Here is a 12,989-nt window from a genome sequence, read left to right on the forward strand (position 1 = left end):
AGTACTTAGAACTACTTAATCCTAGCTAACCTAAGGACATCACCCACATCCATGCCCGAGGCAGGATTCAACCTGCGACCGTAGCGGTCGCCCGGGTCCAGATTGTAGCGCCTAGAACCGCTCGGCCACTAGGCAGGCCCACCCTGAGGGAGCTGCGCCAAATCTCCATTGAGGAATGGGACAATCTGGACCAACAGTGCCTTGATGAACTTGTGGGTAATATGCCATGGCGAATACAGGCAAGCATCATTGCAAGAGCACGTGCTACTGGTTATTAGAGGTACCGGAGTGTACGGCAGTCTGGACCACCACCTGTGAAGGTCTCGCTGTATGGTGGTGCAACCTGAAATGAGTGATTTTCATGAGCAATAAAAAGGGTGGAAATGATGTCTATGTTGATCTCTATTCCAATTTTCTGTGCAGGTTCCCGAACTCTCGTAACCGAGGAGATGCAAAACTTCACACGTATGTGTACACATATTTCACCAGTTTGTCTAGCGAATTTCATTCTGTAGTTTCATTTTCATGCATCTCAATGTTTATGACGTCGGATCTCCTGAACCATCTATTGGACAATGATAACATCCAGTGGTATATGTGGTTACTGTCGCGAAATGTGTTGTGAACGTAGTATTAAAGAAGCAATAAATTAAATCATCATGTGGCAGTTTCTCACGCATCTCAATGTTTATGACGTCTTATCTCCTAAATATGTGTCGTCCAATACTTTTGTAGATACATTCAGCTGAATATGCGGATACCGTCTGCGAACTGTGTTACAAATACATTTTGTAGCAAAGAAGTTAAAACGTCACGGATGATGCGGCAGTTTTTTTACTCGCATCTCAGTATCTGACGTCTTTTCCGCATGAACTATGTGCCGTACAACGACATATTTTTGCAGGCACGTTCAGCGGAAATTGTCAATAGTGTCTGCGAAATGTGTTGGGAACAGAGTAAGTAGCAAAGAGCAATAAATGTAATTTTCTTGCATAGTGCGGTAGTTTTTCTCGTATTCAGCGTTTATGAAGTCAAATCCCCTGAACGTAAGTGTCATACAATGATGTAATTTTTCCCACACATTCAGTAGTGTATTTGAATACTGTCTGCAAAATGTGTCACAAACACAGTCAGTAGTAAAGAGGTAATAAATTAAAACGTCGTGCTTCACATCGCAGTTTTACCGTATGAAAAGCGAAAATGTAGTAAGCGATAAGCTTTCTTCCTGTCATCATTTTGTGTCGGTCGTCAGCGAGGACAAAATTTCGTAAAGTTTAGAAATTATGTGTGAAGTTCGTTGCAAGTCTAAGTCTTCTCGTTCTCAGATACTGGATCTCTGAAGTATGGGAATCCTCGCGTTGTGGCCTGCTCATTAGGAGGTATAATCTTACGTTATGTCCTTAACTCAATAAGACAAGCACCAGAGGCAGAAGCTGTATGTATGTCTCGTGCCAGCACAACACACGGGGCACAAATTACCCATACCGTAGTGATACAGTATTTGAGAAGCACAGCAGTTAGTGACTACTAATAACATTAAACATAATTTCAGACCTTTTCTAATTCAGCTGTGGATGAATAATCCGAAACTAATAAAACCAATATAATTAGGATTTTGTACCTTCAACTATAAACGTTATACATCCTTTACTTCAAATATTTATCACATTAAACCATTTATAAAGCAATCAGATGTTTGAAGCTGTTTTGTACATGAGTGTTCGATTCTTTAAGAAATCGAGGGTGTATTGGAAGGGAGGAGGGGTGTTATGGTACAATTCTAATTAGTAATTCTGAGTGCATCTCAATTGGTGGAATAAGACGCAGTCCAAAGAACAGAGACCACAAAAAGGAGCCGTAAAAATAACTGTCGTTATCTGAGAGAATTTATTGAGTAAATAATTGTGGTGAAGTTTGCAGTTGCTCTCATCTAGAAGATTTTTAATAATATGTAGGTTTCAATAAATCATTCATTTTTAGATTATGCGTTTTGTTTCCATTTATTTACCTATTTCCAAGAATTTAGTCAGAGCTTTGGTACACTGAAACCAAAATCTTTCTGTTCCTACTGCTGGCAGGACGTATATATAGCAGGACAAACTCCAACGTTCAGTACAAAAGAAATGTTGACTGCTGCTAACGACTCTTATCTGGTGGGCAAAGGCTACTTAAACATACGCCTCTAACTTCATTGATTAGAGGCCAGACGCCGACATAATGGTTGAACTGGATGTTAAGTAGTCTCTCCGTGTGCCAACGCCCCACGCCGTCTCCACATTACGTCCGTTTCGGGCTAGTGGACGCGGCACGAAGTGTCATCTGGTAAGAACACCGCCGTTCCAGCTGTACTTCGCTTCCCAACCTTGGAGCCGCTACTTCCCCAAGTAGCTCTTTAACTGGCCGCACGAAGCTGACTACACCCCGTTATTGTCCTGTCATTTTACAGAGCATAGAAGTAAGTAGGACGTGTGCCCGGACCCTTCATTCCATGGGTACCTACAGCTCTGCAGTTTGCCCTGTGTCTGCTTGTTTACTCACTACCACATCTCGTCTTTCAATCGGGCTTACTTCAGATTTGTTAGTTTTGATCTGTTCATTCTACAGCTGCCAATGACAGAAGGCGGAGCTGAATTTTATTTACGTTGATTCGGGATCAAAGGCATTCGACAATACTGGACAATCCGCATTTTTTTTTTTCAGGCTGCATTAGGACTACTAGGGCCTGCCGTCTTATTACTTTTACAGGCCGAGGTGCTCCACATATACCCCTTCGCCAGTATCCATGGCCACCATCGCGCAGAAAAATTGTGCTACGCTATTGAAGATATGTGCACTGTTGCCCATGCAGCACCGCGTGGAGGCGGCGCTACGTGGAGTTATTTTGTCTGCACTTTTGGTGTTATCTTTTGTTTTCTTACGACAATTTCACATGTTTTTAAAAGAAAAATACAGGTATTTGGAATTAGGAAATTATAAATTATGGTATAATTTAAGAAGAGAATAGAAGAAGATCTGAAGGTGTAGACAGAGATATACCTTCACCGACACCACCTATGGAAGGGAAGTTGGTACTGAACTTCACGTCCAGCGTACCTATGTAGTGCTACCAATTTCAGTTATCTGCATGAACATTTCGGGAAAACTCGATTTGTTCAGTCCAAGCGGATGTAATCTATGTTACTATGTCAGTTGATGTTTGTTAGGTTACATAAGAACAACTACTTCTATTAGGTTATTTAGTAAACAAATTTTGCATGGCTTTGGAACAATATCCTGCCACAATGTAATCTAAGTGATGCACTGTTCCTACACAGCTGTAGCAGAAATAATAAGCAACCACGAGCCCATTATTAATTTGTATAATTGCATAATATGCATGATCTGTATCTGTTGTGTATTTATATAGTTTAATTTTGCTTGCTTACTTTGTAAAACATTTATATTACTTTCATAACATTACATTTACAATGATCTGTTCATTTATGTAACTACTTAAAAGTGTTGGGTACCGGCTTGGCTCTGAGCACAATGGGACTTAAAAGCTATGGTCATCAGTCCCCTAGAACTTAGAACTACTTAAACCTAACTAACCTAAGGACATCACACAACATCCAGTCATCACGAGGCAGAGAAAATCCCTGACTCCGCTGGGAATCGAACCGGGCGTGGGAAGCGAGAACGCTACCGCACGACCACGAGCTGCGGTACCAGCTTAACGTGGATTCTAGGACAATATCTATGCATGAAGTGTCCTAATTACTCCTATTTTAATTAGATTCATTCATAATAAAATATAAATTCCAATTTTTATTAAGGTTCACGTGAATAGTTGTGCATGTTTTACGTGTTTTATATTCTGTATATTTTCTGTGTCTATGTTATGTACGTGTTGCCACTGTCACTCGTATCATCATCAGTACTGGAGCTAGTTGAGCTATCCATGTCGGCCTGTCTTCGTCTTTGCGCCTCGTGTATTGATGAGTCTGTCTGTATATGTCACGTTCTGCTTATGACATGTTGTTGGCGATTACGTTCAACTGTATCAATGTATCTGGGTTCCTCGGTGCATCGTTTAGTGTTGTTTCCGTTAGGTGCTCTATGTTATCACGTAATTGCCTGTATCTAATACTTTTCAAAAGGATATGCTCTGGGGAATCAATTTCCCCGCGTGTGCAACGACTTCTTTCTGAAAGTGACATGCGCTGCAAGTGCGTGCAATAACGGCCATGTCCAGTCACAAACTGAACCATGCATCGCAGGGGTTGACATGGCGACAATACCCGACAGTACGCTATTGACGCACGTGGCTCGGCAGTGTATAGTCACGTTGTAGTCACAGTGCGTTACAACTTCCGCGCATCCTCATCGTCTGCTGAAACTGACAGTAATCGCGCAAATATGCGTTATCGAAAAGTACGCTCATATGGAAACATGTTGATAAATAACGTATTTCAGTGGAAATAGTAAAAACGTTCAACGACGCACATAATAAAATAGAATTTACAGTGGAGTATGAAACTGGCAATTGTTTACAGTTCCTGGACCTGAATATAAAAAAGCAGGGCAACAAACATGCGTTCTCCGTTTATAGAAAACAAACCACGACTGATGCCGTGATCCCGAATGATTCATGCCATCCGCAGGCTTATAAAGAAGCTGCTTTCCGTAGTCTCGTGCATAGGGCAATCAATATACCTATGAACGAAAAAGACAGGGAGACTGAAATTAATATCGTTAAGAGAACAGCGATGAACAACGGTTACAGAATAGATATGGTTAAAAAACTGTTACGGTAAAGTAATAAGCGCAAAAAGAATAAACCTGATGGAGAGAAAGTGAAAATTATCACGATGCCATACTACGGTACAGTCTCACAAAAGATAGCAAATATTTTTAAGCCATACGATGTTAAAATAGCTTTTCAGACTAATAACCTAGTGAGGTATAGCCTTAAGCACGATATTGGCGAGAAGAGAAATAAGTTTGAAAGATCGGGAGTTTATAAGATTCAGTGCAGAACTTGTGATGCAAAATATATAGGGCAGACAGGAAGATCATTCGCGATCCGGTATAAAGAACATAAAGATGCGTTCAGGTTAGGAAATTATGACAAATCAGCTGTTGCGAACCATATATATGAAACAGGCCATCCCCTTAATAGCATAGAAGACAACGTAGAAATATTGCATGTATAAAAGAAAGGGAGGAAACTTTATTTACTAGACGAATTCGAGATAGCTATCCATGAAAAGAAACAAAACAATATTCTAAATGCACAAGATAATTTTAAAGAAATGAGTTTTTTTAGCGGGTTTTTAGAATTATTTTAGGGTAGGTATGCGACTTTAAACTTGTAGCATGTCACTGACGGAGTTGCGAGAGGCTAACGATGGCAGACCAATGCAATAAGGAAATAAGGCGCCCAATAGCATAGCGTTACCGTCAAGCACACGGCTGTAACCACGCCACAACACCTAACACGTCAGTCCACAACAGCTCCCGAGCCGGCACAGTGCGACAGCATATTTAGTGGCTATGGGACGACCATCGACTGGTGTCAACGACTTCAATGTAAGACGAGGACCCACAGCCCAATATATTTTTAATTCTGTTTACTCTATGGACTTCCCAACTATTTGTGATGGTATTTTGTCTTTTTAGTCCGTTTAATTTCATGACATAGATTTTACAACCTCATGATAGGAACATTGTCTCTTGAAACGCGTTGTTAAAATATATGTATAAGAATCGCGGTTGAATGCTAACAGTGATAACCAGTATAACGACAACTGCTACCTCGACTTCATAATGGATTATATTAAAACGTATTTCAGTTCTGTCGAGAAGAAAAACGGAAAGGTTAGTTTCATTTTGAAAAATGTAAAAATATAACTCTCCTAGTTGACAAAGAGGACACTGCAGCATGGCGGACACGTTTCCTTAGCATAATGAGAGAATACGAGAAAGTTGTGAAGAAACCTACAACTGTCACCTCAACCCCAATTCCAGTTATTGGATCGTAAAAAGCAGTTTGATTTTAACTTCATACGATTCTCTGTAGAAGAATGTATTAGTAGCAAACGTAGGGAGTGGCCGAGCGGTTCTAGGCGCTTTAGTCTGGAACCACGCGACCGCTACGGTCGCAGGTTCGAATCCTGCCTCGGGCATGAATGTGTGTGATGTCCTCAGGTATTTTATTTATTTATTTAGCTTATGGCATGTAACACATCATATAAAAAAAAGACATAAAAATCATAAGACACAGAAATAAAGAGTAGTCACAGTGTATGACATATAGTTGTAGATATAAAAGTATTTAAAATAGTGTATATAACAAACAAAAGTTCACAAACAAACATCCAGATTTGTGACATAGTCTATTGCACTTTCAGTCGCGGTCAGAAACTCATTGGGGCCTCCTGCAAAACGTCTCAGAGGGCAATCTTCCACGATGTGACGAATCGTCTGCCGGTCCGCACCGCAGTCACATCTCGGGGAGGTGGTTTTACCCCACCTGTGGAGGCTGTCTGCACATCTGCCGTTATTTGTCCGAATTCGATTCAAGGTCGTCCAAGTTTTCCTTGGCAAATTGAATCCTGGTGGTTGGACATTGATACATGGCATATTCTGCAGGTTTTGGGGCACAGATTCTCTCCACCGCGTTTTCCAGAGGTTGCCATAATCTGGGTTGAGAGGATGCGTATTTTTTGCCTTTTTTAAAGAGGGGTGTCTGGAGCGCAATCTGTTCATCTCCAGGGCAGTAACATCCTTATGGATTGGCAGTTTCTCGTTGTTCAGCACTTTTCCATACTCGCGTAAGAGAGCGTTCTCTCTGCGCAGGTCCGGTGGGAGAATGTTGCTCAGTATAGGTAGCCAGTGTAAAGGCGTTGGCTTTATTGTTCCTGATATCATCCTCATTGTGTAGTTTAGTTGAGCATCGATCAAGCCTGTGTGTTTACTGTTTAGCCATACCGGTGCGGCATATTCTGCTGTTGTGTAGACAAGTCCCAGAGCCGAAGATCTCAGTACAGCCGCGGAAGAGCCCCACGTAGTCCCACATAGCTTCTGTATGATATTATTTCGAGTTTTAAGTTTTGCGGCTGTATTACGTAGGTGTTCCTTGAATGTTAGGGTTCTATCAAAGGTGACGCCTAGATATCTGGGGTAATTATTATGGTTTAGCAGCCTGTTTTCGAAATGAACGTTGAGCTTTCTTTTTGCTTGGGCATTGTCGAGGTGAAAGCATGTCACCTCCGTTTTTGTCGCGTTTGGCCGTAATCTCCACCTTCGGAAGTAATCTCCCAGCTTTGTTAGATACGCAGTTAATGTGTTTTCCGTTGCCTCCATTGATCTGCCTCTTGCAGCTATTGCCCAGTCGTCGGCATATCCGAATTTTTGAGAAGTGGTTTCAGGTAAGTCAGATATATAGAGGTTAAACATCAATGGCGCCAGAACGGAGCCTTGTGGTAAACCATTGTTGAGCTTCATTTGGTCACTTTTTAAGTCGCCCATTATGACTCTGAAACTTCTATCTGTGAGCATGTTATCAATGAGATTGGCCAGCTTGTTACATGGTATGACCCGCAGCAACTTAAATATCAGGCCTTGTCGCCAAACGGTATCATAAGCGGCTGATAGGTCAATAAAGGCTACTGATGTTTTGAGTTTTTTCTGAAAGCTCGCCTCTATGTGAGTTGCTAGGGAGAGGATCTGGTCGGTGCAACTGCGGTTGGGTCGAAAACCTGCCTGTTCAATCGGTACCACTTCAAGAATTTTTCCGCTTATTCTGTTGTAGATGATACGTTCCAGCAGCTTATAGACACAGCTCAGCAGAGCGATAGGGCGGTAGTTTTGGGGCATGTCGTTAGGTTTGCCTGGCTTTAGTATCGCTATAATCTTTGCTCGTTTAAGCTGGTGTGGGATATTACCCGATTCTAAAATATCTGTTAAGAAGTTTGCGAGCCATGTTCTAGTATATTTTCCACAGTGAAGTAGGAATTGCGGGTGGATGCCATCGAAGCCGGGAGCCTTGCCACTTTTGATTTTTGACACGGCTGCTGCAACTTCTTCCGCTGTGATAGGCTCGGAAAGTTCGGAGGTAGGCGTTGCCCTTCGTTTTAAGGATTTTAATTCACGTTTGACGGTCGTGGTGTGTGTTCTGTCCCTTGGTGCCTTTGAGGTTCTAACTATGTGTGCGGCCACATTGTTAGGGGTTATCGGGAGGGTGTCTTGAAATCTAGATTCTCCACGGTGTCCATCCATTTTTCCCGTCGAGCTGCGTCTAAGCTGTGCAACAGTTCGTCCGCGATTTCTTGGTCGTTGGTTTCTGTAAATTCCTGGTACAGGTCTTCGCATCTCTCATTCCAGCCTGGGATGCACTCTTTCCGGTAGCCTCTGGGTACATTCCTCTTAGCCGTGGCGATGACTGCTCCCACAAATCTGTCATAGTTGTCCCTAGTCGGGGGTATCCAACCTAGACACTTGTCAAGGTTTTCTGCAAAGGTGGCCCAGTCTGCCTTCTGGAAATTCCATCGTGGGCGAGGAAAAGATTTTATGATTGGGATGTTAATTCCGACTTCTAAGATAACAGGGCGATGCTGGCTATGTGGGAAATCAGACAGGACTTCACGAGTTGCGGCTAGCGGTTGGTTGTTTTTGTTTTTAGTGACAAAACATAAATCAGGGTTATAATCTCGTCTCCATGCTGCTGATCGAAATGTTCCGCGGTCCTTAGCGTCGAAAATCAGGTGGGTGTTAGTCTCCTCACTCCAGCTCCTCAGGGATTCACCGTTCTGGTCGTTTCGTGCGTACTTCCAGTTCTCATGGTGACTATTAAAGTCTCCTACGTAGATAGAAGGGTGGGGATATTCTTGGAGTACTTCTGGAAGCCATGGACAGCCGGGAGGCTTATAGATCTTAACTATAGTGGTCTCGCCAATTTTGACAGCAACATCATGTATGTTGTTGTCTGTAGATATCTTACACAAGTAAGCATTTTCTATCTTATTTCGTATCTAGGTTGCCACACCGTAATTGCGGTGATAGGTGGCTCCCAGTATCTCGAATCCAGGGATTTTTCCTCTAGAAGCCAGCTGATCTATGTTTTCCGCATGAGTCTCTTGTATCGCGACTACGTCGATTTTGTTCTGAGGGAGAACTCTCTGGAGAAATTCACATTTGCTCCTACTTATGCCTTCAATGTTTAGGTGGCAGACTCGGAGGCACGGTCCGAGTGCTCTAGTCTCTTCTTCATCGTTCATTTGGTCGGTATCACTCATGATGTGTTTACCAGGAGATCCAGCTCAAGATTATCTGGTTGCCTTTAGTGCTAGTTCATTTAGCGTTACCCAGGGTGCACGTGTAGTATTCTACTACGGACGCGAACTAGCCTTACACCCCATGTCCTCAGGTTAGTTAGGTTTAAGTAGTTCTAAGTTCTAGGGGACTGATGACCACAGATGTTTAGTCCCATAGTGCTCAGAGCCACTTGAACCATTTTGTAGTGTTCGACCATAAAGCAAGTTTGTTTTCATATTGGTTATTGAGATTGTTTTTCTGTAGAAGAATGTGTTAACAGAACGTATGTTTGTTTTAATTGCTGCACGTATACCAAGCACAGTTCAGAAACTGTTAAATTTTGATTAGCACAGTTATATCGCTCGTGCGTCATTCGAAACAACCAATAACAGAAGGAGCTAACGGCCTTGCCGCAGTGGCAACACCGGTTCCCGTCATACCAACCAAGTTAAGCGCTGTCGGACTGGGCTAGCACTTGAATGGCTGACCACCCAGCCTGCCGAGCGCTGTTGACAAGTGTGGTGCACTCAGCCCTTGAGAGGCAAACTGAGGAGCTACTTGATTGAGAAGTAGCGGCTCCAGTCCCGTGAACTGACATACGGCCGGGAGAGCGGTGTGCTGAACTTATGCCTCTCCATGTCCACATCCAGTGACGCCTGTGGGCTCAAGATGGCGGCCAGTAGGTACCGTTGGGCCTTCCAAGGCCTGTTCGGACGGAATTTAGTTCAGTTTAGTAATAACAGAATGAACTCGACTGAAACGACAGTTGTAAAGTGAACAGGCTATACATAAATGAACGATAAACTCAATACTAAAGGTAATGTTGTGGACAACATACGTAACATTGCTTCTTGAAAGCAGGCAGCACAGACTGTAAAAACATGCACTCAGCAACATGAGCTGATGATTCCCGGTATCTTTACAGTTAATTAAGTGAAATGATAATTAAATGGACACCCTAGCTGCAAACAGGCGTTGATGTACTTCATTGGGGACATGTTGAAAATGTGTACCCCGACCGGGACTCGAACCCGGGATCTCCTGCTTAAATGGCAGACGCTCTATCCATCTGAGCCACCCTGCAGACGCACTATCCTCTGTGCCCGCGGTGGCTCAGATGGATAGAGCGTCTGCCATGTAAGCATGAGATCCCGGGTTCGAGTCCCGGTCGGGGCACACATTTTCAACATGTCCCCAATGAAGTACATCAACGCCTGTTTGCAGCTAGGGTGTCCATTTAATTATCATTTCATTTCTAGCAAAGCTGCATGGTCATCCACGGTAACTGTTCTTTCGGGAACAGATACTACCGTCATACACTCCTGGAAATGGAAAAAAGAACACATTGACACCTGTGTGTCAGACCCACCATACTTGCTCCGGACACTGCGAGAGGGCTGTACAAGCAAAGATCACACGCACGGCACAGCGGACACACCAGGAACCGCGGTGTTGGCCGTCGAATGGCGCTAGCTGCGCAGCATTTGTGCACCGCCGCCGTCAGTGTCAGCCAGTTTGCCGTGGCATACGGAGCTCCATCGCAGTCTGTAACACTGGTAGCATGCCGCGACAGCGTGGACGTGAACCGTATTTGCAGTTGACGGACTTTGAGCGAGGGCGTATAGTGGGCATGCGGGAGGCCGGGTGGACGTACCGCCGAATTGCTCAACACGTGGGGCGTGAGGTCTCCACAGTACATCGATGTTGTCGCCAGTGGTCGGCGGAAGGTGCACGTGCCCGTCGACCTGGGACCGGACCGCAGCGACGCACGGATGCACGCCAAGACCGTAGGATCCTACGCAGTGCCGTAGGGGACCGCACCGCCACTTCCCAGCAAATTAGGGACACTGTTGCTCCTGGGGTATCGGCGAGGACCATTCGCAACCGTCTCCATGAAGTTGGGCTACAGTCCCGCACACCGTTAGGCCGTCTTCCGCTCACGCCCCAACATCGTGCAGCCCGCCTCCAATGGTGTCGCGACAGGCGTGAATGGAGGGACGAATGGAGACGTGTCGTCTTCAGCGATGAGAGTCGCTTCTGCCTTGGTGCCAATGATGGTCGTATGCGTGTTTAGCGCCGTGCAGGTGAGCGCCACAATCAGGACTTCATACGACCGAGGCACACAGGGCCAACACCCGGCATCATGGTGTGGGGAGCGATCTCCTACACTGGCCGTACACCACTGGTGATCGTCGAGGGGACACTGAATAGTGCACGGTACATCCAAACCGTCATCGAACCCATCGTTCTACCATTACTAGACCGGCAAGGGAACTTGCTGTTCCAACAGGACAATGCACGTCCGCATGTATCCCGTGCCACCCAACGTGCTCTAGAAGGTGTAAGTCAACTACCCTGGCCAGCAAGATCTCCGGATCTGTCCCCCATTGAGCATGTTTGGGACTGGATGAAGCGTCGTCTCACGCGGTCTGCACGCCCAGCACGAACGCTGGTCCAACTGAGGCGCCAGGTGGAAATGGCATGGCAAGCCGTTCCACAGGACTACATCCAGCATCTCTACGATCGTCTCCATGGGAGAATAGCAGCCTGCATTGCTGCGAAAGGTGGATATACACTGTACTAGTGCCGACATTGTGCATGCTCTGTTGCCTGTGTCTATGTGCCTGTGGTTCTGTCAGTGTGCTCATGTGATGTATCTGACCCCAGGAATGTGTCAATAAAGTTTCCCCTTCCTGGGACAATGAATTGACGGTGTTCTTATTTCAATTTCCAGGAGTGTATATAGTTAATTAAGTTTATCTTGGATTTCCATCTTCGGTTTGTATCGGCAGCATACGGAGAACAGAAACACGAGTCAGCTCTACACTCCGCATATCAGGCGACTGTAGCTGAGCGTGTGGCACGCAGGTGCCAAACTTGTCGCGGATAATCTGCAGTATAAATCAGGTATTTTCTTGAGAACGGAATGCGGTATGACTCTCCTTCCACCGTTAAAAACAACGGGAAAACGAGAAGACTGATCGCGCTGCCAATAAGGCCTGCAGAGGACATGATGTGGCACAGTGTCCTATTCCCCTGCAGGCTGTCGTTTCTGCACTGCATACGAAGTTCGTGCAGTTGCGGCATGAGGAATGGCTGACAGTGACGGACCATAAGAAGCGGTTAGTGAAGTAATCTATCCGGCCGTGGCGTTCCTCCTGCCGCTTGCTCGGGGGTGATGATGTTTGGTTTGTTGGGCGCTCAGTCCAATCTCACCACTTTCATGAATTATGATGAAATGACCATGATAACACAAACACCTAGTCATCTCGAGGCAGGTGAAAAATTCCTGACCTCGCCGGGAATCGAACTCGAGACCCCATACTTCAGAAACTAGAACGATTCCACGAGACCACGAGCTGCGAACGCTTGCTGAGGGGGATGAAGTGACCCTCACAAGTCTTCGCATTGGACGCTGCCCTCTTACAAGTGGCTTTTTACTACGTCGCGTGGATCCCCCGTACTGTGATGTTTGTGGCGTGCAAATCTCTGTACGCCATATTTTAGCAGAGTGCATTTTATACCTTGATTCAAGGGCAAAGGCAAATATCGGTGGTGATTTGACCTCTATTTTAGCTAATGATGAGACGAGTGTGACTAAAGTTTTAAAGGTATGTGATGTGTCTGGACTCTGTGCTAAGCTTTTGGGCTGGAGGTTTTAGTGTGTTGCAGAGTGGCTGGCTCACCCTTTT

The 12,989-nt window shown here is 44.9% G+C and overlaps 1 non-coding gene across 1 annotated transcript; it reads left to right on the forward strand.

Annotated features, from left to right (window-relative positions):
• The first annotated feature begins 10,398 nt into the window (after positions 1-10,398).
• On the forward strand, positions 10,399-10,473 carry Trnat-ugu (transfer RNA threonine (anticodon UGU)). The gene has a single exon. It is a non-coding gene; the product is annotated as a tRNA-Thr (tRNA).
• The last annotated feature ends 2,516 nt before the right edge of the window (positions 10,474-12,989 follow it).

This window comes from Schistocerca cancellata, chromosome 3 (assembly GCF_023864275.1).
Source record: "Schistocerca cancellata isolate TAMUIC-IGC-003103 chromosome 3, iqSchCanc2.1, whole genome shotgun sequence".
In the NCBI taxonomy this organism is placed as follows: Eukaryota; Metazoa; Arthropoda; class Insecta; order Orthoptera; family Acrididae; genus Schistocerca; species Schistocerca cancellata.